The following is a 15762-nucleotide window of genomic DNA, read 5'->3' on the forward strand; positions in this document are numbered from 1 at the left end:
ATTTGAAAGTGTACAAAATACCAGACTAGACTATTAATTTGATTGAAAAAGCAATGAGAACATGGAAACTTGAACTGAAAATTGAAAGACTAGGATAAAAATACAAAGAGCTTTGTCAAGAAGTCAAAATAGACAGAACTCAAGGAAACAATTAATGTAGACTTTGTGAAAAAGAGACGAAACAGTAAATCGCATAAGTAAATGTAAAAAAAACTAGTGCAACAGGAATACAAAAACAGCAACAATAGCATGAGAACAGTAGTCCAACTGGAACTATGCAAACGTGTGAACTTTGAACATGCGAACAAACAAATCTGAGACAGTACGAGAAAATGAAAAGTATAAAATTCTCTGGCAAATGAAAGTACAGACACACAAGGCATCCAGGCAAGGAGACTAGGCGTGATATTAGTCAACAAAACTTCACGTCTACATTAGAACATGATAAAAGTTACAATCAAACCAATAATCATAGGTGTGCTTGGAACAGTTCTGAAAAATTTAGAAGAAAAAAGAAGAAATTGGAATCAAAGGTTTGACATTGTATTATGCACGACAATAATGAAGACAACCGTTGTATTTAGGAAAATCTTTGAGTGTGAAAACTAACCCAAATAAGCAGGTAATGCCAACCAATCACAAATAAGTTGCAATAGAAATAGAACAAAAATGTAGAAAAAAACAATACACAAATTCAAGGAAATCGAAACTGCCAGAAATTCAATAATCTGATATCCCTTCAAAAAACACATGCACAGACGTGATGGCAGCAGCCTTGACTTGTACCACAAATCGGTTGTTAAAGGGCAAGGAGTATAGGAAAACTGAGAAGGGATGACATCATCTGGATCTCTACTGGAAGGATATGGAAAAAATTGAAATTTGGGGTGATTTTATGCCACGCAAATTCCAGAAAAGGCAAATGGTTGTCAGCGAGAAATCAATGATAAACAGTTGTTGCGATAATGAAAAATTATTTACAGCAATTATAAAAAGAAGCTGAGACTTTTGGAAATTTAGAAAAATTTGTCACTCGGAATAAAGACCACATCGTTTTTTTTTTTTTTGTCAATTTTATTATGACACACACAAACACACAAATCTCTCTCTCTCTTTCTCTCTCTCTCTCTCATATATATATATATATATATATATATATATATATATATATATATACTAGCAGAAATACCTGTCGTTTACTGTGTTCAAAAAGAGGCTTCAAAAGTTGGACTCTGATTTATATAATGATATAAAAAACTTTTACATTCTTTTAAAATGATATTTATTTTTTACATAGTTTTTGTATCTTATATTCTCTTTCATCTTATAGATGTACAGACAGACAGACACACACACAGACAGACCCGGCATTGCTCGGACATCTTTGTGGAGGTGGGTGGGGCAATTGCTCAAACGAACATGAGAAGGCAGTAGTAGGAATTTTTATTGACACAAACGTATGAATACTAATTAGGGCTCCCCATTATAAGTGACCCTCATGGAGTCCCATCTCCGTTGGTGGCAGTGAACAATATAACTTGTAAAACTCTCCTTTCATGGCAAGTTCAGTAGCTCTACGTCAAACGAGTGTGAGCGTGCATCAGGTTCCCAGTTATAAGTGGCCCCACTGGGGCCCCACCCCCATTCATGACAGTGAGCTGTATAACCCGTCAAAACATCCTCACCCCCATGGTGGTTATCCTGGCATATTTGGTAACTCCATAAGCGTACATAAAATGGTGTGAGTGTGCACAGAGTTTCCAGTTATAAGTGACACTCCCTTTGAGCCCCACCTCTGCTGTTGGGAGTGAGTGGTGTACCCCATCAAAACTTCACCTTCCCCATGGTTGGTTAACCTGCCAAATTTGGTAGCTCTATGTGTAACAGTGTAAGTGTGCATAGGATTCCCCCTTATAAGTAACCCCCCCCCTCCTAAGGCCCCACTTTATCATACCCATTTCAGATCCTTGATACTTCTTCTATTATTGCATGTGGTCAGTTTAGTATAATAGTGAACCAGATAGGAGCCTATTTGTGTACAGACAGATAGACAGACAGACATTGAACTTTATTATCTAATATATAAACGGTTGTATGTATGTCTGTCTGTCTGTCGGTTGGTCTGTCTGGCTGACTGGCTATCTGTCTTTATATTTTCAAACTCTATCTCCTCCGAAACTAAAAGTCGCATAGCAGTGCTAGGGACCTCAAATGATTGGATTTTTTCTAGGCCGTTCTTTTATGGGTCTTTAGCCGGTTGAAATTGTTTTTAAGGGGTCCAAAATGGGTAAAAATTGAAAATTTTGTACATTCATCTTAGTTTATTTTTAATTTTTAATTTCTAATCACTTTATTTATGTGCCACGTTAGTTCAGTGGTGACGCCATTAGGTTTGAATGCTACAGTTTTGGTTTCGATTCTAGCTGATGGCACCTAAATACTTTTTTTTACTTTTTAAATCACGACGCTATAATAATGTATACGAAATCTGGACAAATTAAAATATATTTAAGTGCATTTTATGCCCAGGCAAAGTCGCCTTCCCCACTTGCATATATATATATATATATATATATATATATATATATATATATATATATATATATATATAGAGAGAGAGAGAGAGAGAGAGAGAGAGAGGATAGGGAAAGAGATTTTTGTTTTCCTCTTTAAATATGCTTCTCTGTGAAGAGTTGTGAGCCACATTCAGCCGAATTAAGTTTGGAATGCATGCATAAATCTTTTATTTACCATAAAAAATAAAGTTTACTTCCGTTTTTAAACGAAAGTAATCAAAGAATTAAAAATAAATGAAAAATAAATTAAATAAATCAACTTTAAATAATATTCCTAAACCCCACAATTAAAACAATTCTATCAGTAAAAAGGATTAATAATATCGAGCTAATTATTAAAAACGATTTTATTTAATGTAATATGTAAATTAGGCAACTACTTGATTAGATTTTATTTGAATCAATAGTTTATATAGAAATTATGGGGAAATAAAAGTGAAAAAAAATCTGTTTTCATTATGGATATTAATTTGTGAAATATACTACCTTTTTTATATATTAATCAAATTGTGAACAATATATATATATATATATATATATATATATATATATATATATATATATATATATATATATATATACTAGCAGAAATACCAGTCCTACAGAAAATGGACTGTGATTGATGAAAGTATGATAGGTTATAAAAAGGGAGGAATTGTAAAGAGATAGGTTTTGATACTCAAAAATTTTACCCTAAGCAAAATATGATGAAAGTAAAGATAATTTCCGCGAAAATATATTTTTTATATCAACTTTGTTTCCATTCGTAACCAAGAGTGACTAACAAAATGATGTTTCCTTACAAAGAGAAAATGTTATATATATAATAATATAAATATACAAGAAATAAATGTTACCATAGTCAATAAAAGTTACTTTTATGGTAGAAAAGTTCATTGGTTTGTATTTTTAAGTAGTTTGTAAACAAATTCAATTTGAAGGAGGGGCACCTGAGCATTCTGTGTAAACAATTGAAGAGAGTTCCGTCAACGTAAGGAATATTTATAAATATATTTTAATATTTTCCGTTATTTTGTGTTTGAGGAATATTCAATTATGGCATGTGTAGTTTATATAAAAATTCAGTTAAGTAGTTATCGCCTCAAATTTCATTTTAATTTTGTTCGCTGACATTATTTTAAGTAAAGAGCATTAAAAACTATTTCAAAACAAAAAAAAAACATGAATTGAACTTTTATTGACTATGGTAACATTTATTTCTTGTATATTTATTTTTTCGGGTAGTCGTTTGTTGGCTTTTCTGCTAAACACGCTTACTAAATAATATCGACGAAATATCGAAAAACAAAGAAACAAAAACAGTTTTGAAAAATAACGAAGCTTTACTTACTTTAGTAAAATAATCTGAAACAGCAAAATGGGATATTAAAAAAGTAAACACGTAATTACTTTAGTTTTTTAAAGCAAAGAATCGATATAAATATGAATAAGAAGAAAATGGCGCCATTTTCAAGCAGAACAGCTTTGTTTCAGTTTTACAGTATTAAACGGTGTAATATTGCGCCGTCGGTTCAGGGTTGTACTACTGTAATGTAAAGAACATGCAGAAAGGGTTGTAATCAACTGAATTCCTTCTAGTACACTGAGAAAAAAGCTTAAACAGATATATGAATAAAAATAAAAAAGTTATGTAAATGTTTTTAAAAAGACACGTAATCACATGAGCAGAATTTTTTCCTTCTTTTGACACGATAACAAGTAACGTTCTTATTTTTTATTATTTATCTATTTATCTATTTTCGAAAGAGTGCCACGTGCAAGTGGAGAAGGAAAAAACAGAGTTATGCAAAATTTGTGTTGAGAATTGTCTAAAGTTCCAACGTTTTGTTTTGGCTTTCACTTTAATAAGAATGTGAATTTATGAGGTGAATTTATTCAACACAATATGATTTAACTCCAAAAAATATATGTGATATATTTACATTCTATGCAGGTCAGGCACGAACGAACACCCAATAATTTTATTACACCATATTTCTTCAAACTGAAACATAATTATCAAAGTATACTTACGCAAATAGATATGAAAAGTCTTTGTTAAAGTTTGTGCCATATTTCCATAGAGTACAGGTGCGAACACAGACCTCACAATTTTAGTATACCATCCCTATTTAAGTTGAAACATACTTATCAAAAACCCTTGTAAACGTTTTTTTTTTTTTCATTTTTTATTTCCATACTTTGGGGGCCAGGCTCGAACGCAGACCCCACAATTTTTATGAACCACCGTTCTGCCAGATCAAACATACCCATTCCTGTGTCTCGATACATCTTCTATCATTATATGTAATCAGTTTTTTAAAATAGTCAACTATATAGGAGCCTATTCGTAACCACACACACACACACACACACACACACACACACACACACACACACACACAGAATAATCAAAAGAACTGTAGTAGTCAATAACACACAACAACAACAATAATAATAATAATAATAACAGCAACACTTACCAAGGGTCCAGCTTATGCACAAGACAGACACCAGATTGAGCTGGACTGAGGGCTTGTATTTTTGTACAAGCATATCCAATCAGGTGATTCAGCCAATCAAAATCCAAAGAATAGACTGACCAATGTGTGCACAATGGAATCTCCCATTGTGCCATAAATAGTTCTCCTCTTTCATGAGAGGTAACTTTAGTCTTGGTCAAGTTATCCACAACTTGAACGCTGACCAAAAGTCCACTACACAATCCAACATGGCGCTACGAACAGGATTCGAGACAGAAGATTGGGAAGACTATTTCCTCAAAGCAGGCATTGCTGCCGATTCCGCCAAGAGCTACGCTGCAACTTTTGTGAAGGAAAAACTGAGGAAAGAAAACCTTCAAGTAATGGATCGAGCCATGCTAAGAGAATTGGGAATCACAACAATGGGAGAAGCTCTGTCTATCCTTCGACAAGCCAAGGAGCCCTTTACCCAGACCACCTATGCTAAGGCACCAGCTGCCAGGCCTCCCCAACTTCATCTCGAAATGACCCCTCAACAATTCAGAAAATTTCGGATTGATTGGGAAGTATTCACCAGAATAACGGACATGCCAACTTCTCAGGCCAATATCCAGTTATACAGTTGCGCTGATGAATCCGTCCAAAACGCAATCATAAATACGTACCCTGAGTTCTTCACCATCAACCCAGACAAGCTGCTAGAGATGACAGAAACATTGGTAACTCAAAAATCAAATCCCATGGTCCATCAGATGACATTTGCATCTATATCACAGCATGAAGATGAACCCATCCAACAATACCTTGTTCGTCTTAGGTCCACGGCCATAGACTGTAATTTCTCATGCCCCAACTGCGATCATGACCTGTCCGACATTTACATCAAGGACCAATTTATCAAAGGGATATCGAATGATACGCTTCAGACTGATCTACTAGCAAAAGCCGGGTTGCTAAGAACTCTCAACCAAAGTATTTGTCATGCTGAGGCATTTGAGTCTGCACTACATGACCAAACCGCAATGACTGATACCTCAGACATAGCTACGGTCCGGATGTCAATATATCGCAGGCAAAAAAAAAACAGTGCTGTACGGACTAGCAGAGGCAATATTCACACTAGCTCTACTGCTACTCACAACGATAACATTGCTGATAAAGAACCCTGTCAAACCTGCATAGGTTGCAGTAGTCACCAACACGGTACTTCAAGGACAAGTGCCCGCCATTTAACATGTCCGGCATGGAATCAAATGTGCAACACTTGTGGGAAACTTAACCATTTCTCAGCAGTGTGCCGGACAAAGAAATATCGCCCGGCAGTGATAAAAAGTTTTGAAGACCAAGAAGCTCCCATGAATACACTCATGGCCTATATCACATTCGATCAAATGAGGGGCACCATTATGACTACAGAAGGTGATCTGTTAACTGTAATAAATGCATCAGTAATCCCATTCTCACCAGAACCAGATCTCAGACAAGCTGTCAATATCCCTAGGAGTCGTAGTACAATGCTAAAGGTTTTTCCCGACAGTGGTGCCGCCATTTATCTGGGGGGACCAAAGCATTTAATCAAAATGGGCCTCACAGAGATTAGTCTTGTCCAATCAAGAAAGATCATACGAACAGTTGGAGGTTTCACATTCATGTGTCAGGGTTGGCTACCAGTTGAGTTTGTGGTCAGAGGGAAAACAACTAAACAAGCCCTCTACATATGCAAGGGCATACAACGGCTTTATCTCAGCAGAGCAGCCTGCATCGATGTGGGAATATTGCACAAACATTTTCCAAACCCTTTAGCAGACAAACATGAAGAGGTAGACACCGAGTCTAAAAAGTGTGTAGATCAATTGCCAAATCGCCCCAAAAACCTCCCTTTTCCCACAACAGAAGATAACATAGGCAAACTTAAGAGCTGGCTCCTAGAAAAGTTTGCCAAAACGACATTCAACAAAGATGGGATATTTCCAGCCATGTCCAGCTGCCCACATTCACCTCAAAGAGGGAGCAATCCCTAAAGCCAAGCATAACCCAATTCCTGTACCCTTCCACTTCAAGGAACCAGTAAGACAAGCCCTTTGGAAGGATGTAGGAAAAGGTATCATAGCTCCAGTACCCGTGGGTATGCCTACTGATTGGTGCAGTACTATGGTAATAACTGCCAAAAAGAATGGTAATCCACGGAGAACAATAGATTACCAACACCTTAACTCTCAATGCAAGCGAGAAACCCACCATACTGGGTCACCATTCCAGTTGGCACTGCAAGTGCCACCTAGAACAAAGCAAACAGTCCTAGACGCTGTTGATGGATACCACTCGATTCTCTTAGACAAAGAATCTCAACCATTAACCACCTTCATAACTGAGTGGGGAAGGTACATGTATCTTAGGATGCCTCAAGGATATGTCACATCTGGGGATGCTTACACTCGCAGATACGATGAGATAATAAAAGATATCCCACGCAAGGTGAAGATAGTAGACGATACCCTGCTATATGACTCTAGCATTGAGGGAGCCTTTTATCATACCTTCGATTTCCTGCTCCAATGTGCTAAGAATGGAATTGTGCTCAACACCGACAAATTCCAATTCTGTCAGGATGTCGTACAATTTGGAGGCCTCCAGATAACTTCTTCAGGAGTGACCCCTTCTGAGTCCATGATACAAGCAATACAGGATTTTCCAGTCCCAAGGACAATTACTGACGCCAGATCATGGTTTGGGCTTGTCAACCAAGTAGCCTGGGCATATTCACTGGGTCCAGTTATGGTGCCTTTTCGGGACCTCGTCAAACAAAACTCCAAATTTGCTTGGAATCAAAACCTTGAAGACGCATTCAAAGATTCCAAGCGAGTTATAATTCACCTAGTCCAGAAGGGGGTAGCAACATTTGACAAAGACAGAGCAACTTGCCTTGCTCCAGATTGGAGCAAAGAAGGAATGGGCTTCCTACTCCTACAAAAACATTGCCAATGTACCATGGAAAAAGCCCCAATCTGCTGTTCCGAAGGTTGGCATCTGATATATGCTGGCAGCAGATTTTGCACGGATGCTGAACACAGATACGCACCAATAGAGGGTGAGGCAGCAGCAATAGCATGGGCATTGGAGAAATGCCGTATGTTCGTCATGGGTTCTCCAAACATCATAGTGGTCACAGACCATGAACCTCTGAAGGGGATATTTGGCGATCGTGATCTGAGCAAGATCCAAAACCCCCGGCTCTTTAGACTAAAGGAAAAGACCCTGAGATATAGATTTACCATACAGCATTGCCCTGGGAAGTGGCACAGAGGCCCTGATGCGGTCTCCCGCCACCCAGTGGCGATGGTGCAAGCCCTCCTCAATGTATTTCCAACAAAACCCTCTCAAATGGATATACTGGAGTCGAACAACATAAGCAACATAACAGAGTCAACAGCCTTAATAGCAACATTTGCAGACAGCAGTAATATAGCCATGATATCACCAGACCTAATTCGTTCAGCAGGTCGTGGCGATCAACAATAAAACAAATTAATAGACACAATGCAGCAAGCCTTCCCAAAAACATGTAATCTCACTGCGCCCGAAGTCCGTGAGTATTGGGAGGAGCGGCACCGCCTTAGCACTGACAATGGTCTAGTATTGTTGGATTGAAGGATCGTCATCCCCAAAATACAACGAAAAAAGGTCCTACACTGCCTGCATTCTGCACACCAAGGAGTAGTCGGCATGAAAGCACGTGCCAACGAATCGGTGTACTGGCCACGGATGGATGCATCAATCCGCAGTATTAGGGCAAATTGCATGGTATGCTCAACCATCGCACTTAGTCAACCAAGGGAGCCTATCATTCTAACACAGTCCCTAGAGTGGCCATTCCAGCAAATCGTCATGGATATTTTTTATGTTGGAGATCACACATACCTTGCCTGTGCAGATAGGCTAACTGGTTGGCTAATTTTATACTGCCTAGAATCAGGTCACACTACTACAACCAAATTGATGTCCATATGCCGACAACTGTTCAAAACATATGGTGCCCCAGAAGAACTCAGCACCGATGGCGGCCCACCTTTCACTTCCAGCACGTTTCAAGAATTTCTGAAAACATGGTGTGTTAGGCACAGATTATCTTCTGTTGCGTATCCCCAATCCAATGGCAAGGCAAAGCTCGCAGTAAAAACTGCAAAGAGGATTGTGAAAGGAAACACAGGCCTCCAGGGTTTCTTGGACAATGACAGTGTTGCCCGGGCCATCCTGCAGTATCGGAATACTCCAATCCAAAGCATTGGCCTATCACCGGCTCAATTATTACTTCACCGTCGACTACGTGACTCCATCCCTTCACAGCCAATCCTCTACAAGCCTCATCCTGAATGGGTGTCAGCGGCACAACACCGCGAGGAAATGCTCCACCACCGCAATGCAAAAATAGTAGAAAGATACAATAAATATACCCACAACCTTCCACCGTTACAAGCTGGTGACACCGTAGCCATCCAAAATCCAGTCAATCGCAGATGGAACACAACGGGCAAAATCATCAGTTCCCTACCAGATCGACAATACCAAATCAGGGTTAACGGATCCGGAAGGATCACACTTAGGAACCGCCGTTTCCTCAGAAGATGCAAACTCAAGCCTGCACCAACCCCAATACCAAGTGCAGCACTAGGACCAACAATTCCCTCAAGCGATACTACATTCTTGCATCTCCCACTGTCTCCCTGTAATAGCACATACACAGCAACCAAACCCCAACAACAAACCACACATACATCCCCACGCTTTCGATCAAGGATTCCCCGAGCTCTTTCTAGGTTACTACCACACAACAAACTAGGCCTAAAAGAGAGATACACCTCTCATACAACCCAGCCTACTCGTGGGGGGGGGAAGAGGGGAGATGTAGAATAATCAAAACAACTGTAGTAGTCAATAACACACAACAACAACAATAATAATAATAGCAGCAACACTTACCAAGGGTCCAGCTTATGCACAAGACAGACACCAGATTGAGCTGGACTGAGGGCTTGTATTTATGTACAAGCATATCCAATCAGGTGATTTAGCTAATCACAATCCAAAGAATAGACTGGCCCATGTGTGCACAATGGAATCTCCCATTGTGCCATAAATAGTTCTCCTCTTTCATGAGAGGTAACTTTAGTCTTGGTCAAGTTATCCACAACTTGAACGCTGACCAAAAGTCCACTACACAATCCAACAGTATACCATCCCTATTTAAGTTGAAACATACTTATCAAAAACCCTTGTAAACGTTTTTTTTTTTCATTTTTTATTTCCATACTTTGGGGGCCAGGCTCGAACGCAGACCCCACAATTTTTATGAACCACCGTTCTGCCAGATCAAACATACCCATTCCTGTGTCTCGATACATCTTCTATCATTATATGTGATCAGTTTTTTAAAATAGTCAACTATATAGGAGCCTATTCGTAACCACACACACACATACACACACACACACACACACACGTTCAGCTTTATATTATAGATATATATATATAATCTGATTATTGTACAAACATTAATGATTACATATGTCAAGTTTGTTGTTTCTTTCCATACAGGTGCCTGATGTCAGGTTCAAGATGATTGGTAATCACTCTAGTTGTACGTTTTACATTAAAGTTTCCTTCTTTTGCCATAGATTTGGTTAAGGAACTCTAACCCAGTTTAGATTTCAAAATGACTCTCCTAGACAGATGTGGGCCAGATTTTATCCCTGCTATATTAACAAAGAAATGCTTTACTGAGCTGGTCCTTGTCTTCTTCAAACACTACATAGCATGTTTTGCTGAATTTCAGTTCTTCAATAGCCGGAAAATTGCCTCTGTAGTCACAGTGTTCAAGAATTTTGGTGAAAGAGCTGACCCTCAAAATTATTACCTAATCAGTCTTCTACCATTCTTCACTAAAATATCTAAATCATTAATCAATCTAGCAATACTTAATGCTAAACTGCTTTTCTGACCATTAGTATGGATTTAGGCAAGCACCATCTAATGTGGATATCCTAACAGTCATCTCTGAATGTATATATATATATATATATATATATATATATATATATATATATATATATATATATATATATATATATATATATATATATATTATACTGGATAAAGGCAGGTGAAGTTGGACAGTAGCACTTGATATATCTAAAGACTTTGGCAAAGTTTGGTATGAAGATCTCCTCATGAAAATTAATTTGTATAGATCAAACACTTCAGCCTAACATCCTCAAGCAACAATGAATTGGAACAAATACACAGAAGATACTGTCAAGGTTTGTGAGGAAAGTAAGCTCCCTCTACCGCACTAGAAAACTTCTCTCATACCTGCCAATATTCTATAGCTTTACAAAGCCACTGTCTTCCCACACACAGGGTATTGTTGTCACATCTGAGTTGGTGCACCAACCACTCATTTCTCCTTAAACAACATTAAAAAAAACAAGTCTCTAATCTAATCAGTCCAACACTATCGTTCCATTGCTTTAACGTTTCATCACTGTATTTGCTTTAATGTTTCATCACTGTATTTGCTTTAATGTTTCGTCACTGTATTTGCTTTAATGTTTCATCACTGTATTTGTTTTACAAGCGCTTCAATGGAGTTTGCTTTGACAAATTTGCTGCACTTGTATCCCTTTGATGTAAATACACTTGACTAACCCGACAATTAGCAAAATCCCATCCCTTCGCTATAGAGATCCACAGATGCTGTAAAACTTTCTACTCTAATAACTTTTTTTCAAACTGTTAGCCTTTGTAATTTCCTGCTTGCTGTTTCCCTGACTGTACCAATATGCATAAATGTAAATGTAATGTGAACAAACATCTTCCTGCACAACTCCTCACTTAGAATGGCCCCTAATTCACGGGAGCCTCTTAAGTTTAAGTGGTAATGTCCCTTGTCTGGAGTGAATAAAAGTAAAAAAAAAAAATTTTCTATTCATTCATGCAATATAAAATGCGGGCAATATTTGCTTGCAATTTTCAGCTGGTAATTGTTTTTTACTTTTGCTGTTAGTCTTGTCGTCATGAAAATAGTGGCTATATTTCTAGTTCTTTTTTTTTTTTCTTCAGAATAATTGATTCTTGCACTTTTGAACTTCCATACTTGCAGAAAAGACACAAAGGTCTTGTTGGAATCCATGGTGAAAGGACAAATAAGGAGATTTAACATTTTCTCAGTGTTAGGAAGAAGATGATCGAAAAACTCATGAATTGTCAAACAATACCTGGGAAGTGAAATAAAATCTTTATATAAAATTAATCACCATCTTGGATTCTTTGGAATGTCTTCGTCCAATAGATTCCAGCTCCATTCAAACTACAGATGATAGTCCAGGTAAGCCAAAAGACAGAAGGCTAACAATGAGTTTAAAAAATATGCCGTAAATACATGTCTGACACACATGCACGCATCAACACTTAGACTGATCACGGGTCATGAAATAAACTGTTACAGATATATGTAGATAAGACAACATATTGTTCAATTAGTGTAAATCAACAGACATTTAGTGACACATTTATACATTCAAACACCATGATTCAAGCGAGTATAAATACATCACAAACCCAAATAGGTCACAAAGACAAGTATATACACATGTATGTTTTAAATAGTAAAATATATACATCAGTCATATAAACACCATTCCCCAATATGAGTTACGTTTAATCTGGTGCCATTCGAATAAGGCAATGTAAACACACACACACACACACACACACACACACACACACACACACACATATATATATAACAAAGCCTCAAATGCTAAGAAGTTTGATTATTGTAGTTTTAAATATTAAAGCATTTGTAATGGAGAAAGGTGTAGATGCAAAGGATATCTGCCAGGTTTTATTCAAGATGAGAAAAAGACAATTTTTGTCAAAAGACAATTTTTATTTTGTTCCTATCCAGAGTGCTCCTTATTGGGGAGCTGGATTTCCTCTACAAGATTATATGTTTAAATATTTAAATAACTATTACTTTTAATCCAGAAATTACATTTAAAGTTTTGGTTTTCTGTTCTTCTATGTTCATTTTTCCCATGTTTTTCATCAAAATGTGTAGCGTATATTCATGTTACATGGTTAGGAATCCTATACTCCACTATAGTCTTCATTTTCATATCAGTGCAGACTGCAGAATACATGAATACGGAAATGAAGATCACATAACTACTAAAAGACAATCATACTATAATGTGAACATTGCTTAAAACTAAGAAAATATAGTAAACATCTATGGGTGGTGGTGAATTTGGGAGGGGACATCATCATCATCATTATTATTTATTATTTATTATTATTATTATTATTATTATTATTATTATTATTATTATATGATATAAATGATAGAGACACAAACCTATACTTGGAAAAAAATCATAAAATTCTCTGAGATATGAGAACACAAATAGACAATTTCAAGAAGATCAGATATGATAACAAACGAGAAGTAAAAACCTCTGCAGTCCCAGCACAAAGAAAATTATTTTAATACCCATAATTGTAAGAATTTTAGAAATAGTTTTTAAAAAATAAAAAAAAGACTGAGAAATTGGAATCAAAAGTAAGATTGACACTAATGAAAACAGCTGAAATATGTAAAATCGTTGAATGGTGAAACCAAGTAATATGAACCAATCATCGATAATTAGAACAAAAAGATGGACACAATATTACACACATCCAAGGGAACTGAAACTGTCAGAAATCCTATAAAATTGTCCTCTAAAAAAGGTGGTGGCATCAGCTTCAGTTAGTACTATACAAAATGATCATGCAGAGAATGGAAACACTGCGGAGGGAAAACACAATTCATATCTCCACTGAAAGGGATGGAAAATACTGGAGTCTTGGGGTGGCTTATTACCACTTAAAGGTCAAAGAAAGTCAAAGTTGTTATAAGTGAAAATTCAATGGTAAGCGATAATGCAAATGATTTAAAACGGTTATCGAAAGAGGTGGAGAGTACTGGAAATCTGGGGAGACTTGTTGTCATTCAGACTCTAGCGAACATCATTTGTCATTGCCAGTGAGCAATCACTGAGCTATCCTGTGAGTTGTTGTTGTTGTTGTTGTTGATGGTGATGATGACGATGATGATGACGACAACGACGACGTAAACGAACATTACCTGAAACTGTCAAAGTAATGCAAGCAAAATCCTATAACTTAACACCTGCCCCCTCCCACTCCCACTAGTACCATGGGAGGTTGGTGGTGTCACAGAAAATGATCATGAAGAGGCTGGGAGAATGGAAAGACAGAAGAAAAAGCACCATAAAAAAACAAAATCTCACTTACCTCCAAAAATTAAAGTTGTGTCTCTATAAGAAATATTTCCTCACAAATAAGTTTCTTCTTATTTACAATAAAAACACAGAAACTTGTGATGGGGAAATTTTGGTTAAATCCAAAATCGTATTTTGTAAAAATTTTGTATTAGTATTTTTTATATTCTTTTATCAGCAACAACAACTTGTTGTTATTATTTTATTTTTTACGATGTCATCAGAAAATTATATTTTTATTATTAACGTTTTACTGAATTTATTTTTGTTCACAAACTTTAAACATAAACCTTGTTAACTTCAGAAATACATAAACGATTAAGTTTTGTAATCGTTTTTCATCTTCGTTTAATAAATGTAATGCAATTTTTTTTTTTTTTTTTTTGCGTGTGTTGTTGAACTAAAATTACTTTAATGCCGCAGATGGAGACTCCAAAATGTTTTAAAAGTTCGTAATTTTCTATTCTATTTTAGCTTAACTTAATTAGTTTATCCTTTTTGCCGTTGTTGTTGTTGTTGATGATGATTTTTTTTTACGAGAATAAACGTTTTTTCCCCCCTTCTTTTTTTTTTGTTTTTTTGTTTTCGGGACTGGCTTTTTTATAGAACACGAAAGAGTTGTTTTTGTTAAAAGGCTTTAAGAAGGTTCTTTTTAAAATTCGCCCAACGCAAACTTATCGAAGCAGCCACACATCAAACACGTTTTAAAACCGTTTAGACTTTATTTTCCTTTTTTTCTTCTTTTTTTTTTTGAGGGGGTGGGTAGGTGGGTGGGTCCTGCTTTGCTTTTGGTCTATCGTTTTTAACTGACGACTGCACCTTCGTATTTGTTTAATTTATGTTTTTTTTTTTTTTTCTTAGTAAGTGTCTTTTAGCACATTATTATTTCGCTGTCCCTCTTTGAAATCGTTCACACACGTGGTCAAACGGTTAGGAGACGTGTATTTTAATCAATTTGTCACAGGTTCAATTCCATATTACGACACGAAAAATGACATTTACCACTGGTCAACAAAGGTTTGTTCCTATTTACAATGCCTCCCCACGGGACAGAGTTAGACACCAGGGTCGTTTTTTAACGTGGAGAAAAGGAAAAAAAATTTAAATTGTCTCAGTCGTGAAGGATTTCTCCTCCACTAACAGAGAACAAGAAATTGAGGTGCAACGTCTGAAGAAGAGATACCACACTTTGATCTTGTCCCGAATGAAATTCCGAATTCTGATGGGCACCGAAAACACTATACAAAACCACCATCAAATGGAGTGAAGGCATAAATGTGGGATGACGGTAATTTACCATTATATTTTTTTCTTCTATATTTTTAACTTTTGAAACAATCAACTTGTTAAAATCGGAACAAA

The 15762-nt window shown here is 36.7% G+C and overlaps 1 protein-coding gene across 3 annotated transcripts in view; it reads right to left on the reverse strand.

Moving 5' to 3' along the window:
• Window positions 1-15137, reverse strand: part of LOC145249637 (tripartite motif-containing protein 2-like) — a 327119-nt gene extending 311982 nt beyond the window's left edge. For 2 of the 3 annotated variants that reach the window (XM_080111400.1, XM_080111398.1), the window contains exon 1: window positions 14414-15136. The gene's annotated coding sequence lies outside the window, so the exon portion shown is untranslated. Of the gene's footprint in view, window positions 1-14413 lie in introns of all 3 variants that reach the window. The other variant, XM_080111394.1, reaches the window with a different exon arrangement.
• Between the last annotated feature and the right edge of the window lie 625 nt (window positions 15138-15762).

Source organism: Euprymna scolopes, chromosome 28 (assembly GCF_053919585.1).
Source record: "Euprymna scolopes isolate OS-2025 chromosome 28, ASM5391958v1, whole genome shotgun sequence".
Lineage (NCBI taxonomy): Eukaryota > Metazoa > Mollusca > Cephalopoda > Sepiida > Sepiolidae > Euprymna > Euprymna scolopes.